Source organism: Hordeum vulgare, chromosome 2H (genome assembly GCF_904849725.1).
Source record: "Hordeum vulgare subsp. vulgare chromosome 2H, MorexV3_pseudomolecules_assembly, whole genome shotgun sequence".
In the NCBI taxonomy this organism is placed as follows: domain Eukaryota; kingdom Viridiplantae; phylum Streptophyta; class Magnoliopsida; order Poales; family Poaceae; genus Hordeum; species Hordeum vulgare.
The window spans coordinates 575,435,720-575,438,968 of NC_058519.1; positions in this window are offsets into that span (position 1 = coordinate 575,435,720).

Genomic DNA, 3,249 nt, shown 5'->3' on the forward strand with positions numbered 1-3,249 from the left:
CCAAAGAGAAGTGGTTTAAATATCATCCCCCTGTAGAAGTCAATATAGCTAAACCCAATCTAGTTGAGGAGAAAGTCATTGCCTTTAGTGATCCTATTGTTCCTTGTGCCTACGCTGAGAAACCACCATACCCTGCTAGGAAAAAGGATTATTCTAAAGCTCCAACTGTGATACGTAGGGGTTACATTAGACCACATGCACCCCGTGAGGAAATTAGATTTGAACATAGTGTTGCTATTATCAAAGATCTCTTAGCCGAAGACATAGACGGGCATGTTATCAAATTCTGTGAGGACTCTGCTAGAATTGCTAAACCTCACGCGAAAGACAAATACGGACCTGTAGTTGGCCTTCCCGTTGTTTCTGTCAAGATGGGAGATCACCGTTATCATGGTTTATGTGATATGGGTGCTAGTGTTAGTGCAATACTCCATTCCCTATATGATGAAATCAAAGATGAGATTGCACCTGTTGAGTTAGAACACATTGATGTCACTATTACGCTAGCTAATAGAGACACTATCTGCCCTCTGGGAAGAGTGAGAGACGTAGAAGTCGTGTGTGGTAAGACGAAGTATCCTACTGATTTCCTCGTCCTTGCTACTGCACAAGATAGCTTTTGTCCCATCATATTTGGTAGACCCTTTCTCAACACTGTCAATGCTCACATTGATTGCATTAAGCAGACTGCCACTGTTAGTTTCGAGGGTGTGTCTCATGAATTTAACTTCTCCAAGTTTTGAAGACAACCCCATGAAAAAGAGTCATCTGGTAGGGATGAAATCATTGCTCTTGCCTCTATTGTCGTACCTCCTACGGATCCTTTAGAGCAATATTTGCTTGAGCATGAAAATGATATGCATATGGATGAAAGAGATGAGATAGATAAAATTGTCTTAGAACAATATCCTATTCTCAAGAATAATCTGCCTGTTGAACTGCTTGGGGATATTCCCCCACCGAAGGGTGATCCTGCGTTCGAGCTTAAACAGTTGCCTGATACTCTTAAGTATGCCTATCTTGATGAGAAGGAGATATATCCTGTTATTATTAGTGCTCTCCTCTCGAATCATGAAGAGAAGAAGTTACTAAAAACTTTGAGGAAGCATCGTGCGGCTATTGGATATACTCTTGATGATCTTAAGGGTATTGGTTCCACTCTATGTCAGCACAAGATTAAAACTGATCCTGACTTCAAACCAGTTGCTGATCATCAAAGGAGATTAAATCCTAAGATGAAAGAGGTCGTGAGAAAAGAAATATTAAAGCTTCTGGAAGCAGGAATCATTTATCCTTTCTCTCATAGTGATTGGGTAAGTCCAGTACATTGAGTGCCTAAGAAGGGAGGTATCACCGTCGTTTCTAATGATAAGAATGAATTAATCCCACAAAGGATTATTATTGGCTATAGGATGGTGATAGACTTCCGGAAACTAAACAAGGCAACCAGGAAAGACCATTATCCTTTGTCGTTTATCGACCAAATGCTAGAAAGGCTATCCAAACACACACACTTCTGCTTTCTAGACGGTTATTCAGGTTTCTCGCAAATACCTGTTGCACAATCTGATCAGGAGAAAACCACTTTCACCTGCCCCTTCGGTACCTTTGCTTATAGACGTATGCCTTTTGGTTTATGCAATGCACCTGCCACCTTTCAAAGATGTATGATGGCTATATTCTGTGACTTTTGTGAAAATATTGCTGAGGTTTTCATGGATGACTTCTCTGTTTACGGGTCTTTCTTTGATGATTGCCTCAGCAACCTTGATCGAGTCTTACAGAGATGCAAAGATACCAACCTCGTCTTGAATTGGGAGAAGTGCCACTTGGGTACTTCCCTTACTTGGACAAGCATCCCACTTATGATTAACCTCTCTCGCAAGCATCCGCAACTACAAAACAAGAATTAAGACAAAGTCTAACCATAACATTAAACTAGTGGATCCAAATCAGCCCCTCACGAAGCAGCGCATAAACTGGGGTTTAAACTTCTGTCACTCCAGCAACCCATCATCTACTTACTACTTCCCAATGCCTTCCTCTAGGCCCAAATATAGTGAATTGTTATGTAGTCGACGTTCACATAACACCACTAGAGGAAAAACATCATACACCATATCAAAATACCGAACAAATATCAAATTCACATGACTATTATCAGCATGACTTATCCCATGTCCTTAGGAACAAAAGTAAATAATCACAAGACATAATCATAATCATGACCAGAGGTGTAATGAATAGCATCAAGGGTCTGAACATAAACTTTTCCACCAAGTAATCCAACAAGCATCAACTACAAAAAGTAATCAACACTACTAGCAACCTTACAAGTACCAATCGGAGTCGCGAGACAGAGATTGGTTACAAGAGATGAACTAGGGATTGGAGAGGAGATGTTGCTGATGAAGATGTTGATGAAGATGCCTCCCCTCCGACAAGAGGAGTGTTGGTTATGACGATGGCGACGATTCCCCCCTCCGGGAGGGAAATTTCCCCGGCAGGGTCGTCCTACTGGAGCTCTAGATTGGATCTGCTCAAGTTCCACCCCGCGGCAGCGGCGAAACCACGAAAAAGCTCCCGTATGATTTTTGTCCAGGCCAGGACGCATCACATAGCAAAAGAGGGGGGATAGTGGGCCTTCAGGCAGCCTACAAGCTTTCCCACCGCCACGAGGGGATGGTGGCGGAGTGGGGGCTTGTGGGGCCCTGCTGGCCCCCCTTCGGTAGTTCTTTTGCCCATTATTTTTAATATATTCCAGAAAAAATCCACGTAAATTTTCAGGGCATTAGGAGATGTGTAGAATAGTGGACTAGGATTTGCTCCTTTTCTAGTCCAGAATTCCAGCTGCCTGAATTCTCCCTCTTCAAATAATCCTTGCAAAAATAAGAGAGAAAAGGCATAAATATGGTACCACAAGAAATATAACATCCCAAAAAGCAATAAATATCAACATGAAAGCATGATGCAAAATGGACGTATCAACTCCCCCAAGCTTAGACCTCGCTTGTCCTCAAGCGAAAACCAAGTTCCATAAACATGTCCACATGTTTGGGGACGAAGGTGTCGATAAAACATAATACGGACATGAGGGCATCATGATCACACATAGAACAACAATATATCACAAAGATTCTTATGGGAAAGTAACAATTCCTTCACAAAGCAAAGCATGAAGCAAAAACCTTACCGAGAAGTAACCAACAATAGTCCATAGTCATTGGAGCAATTGCAATTTATCACAAC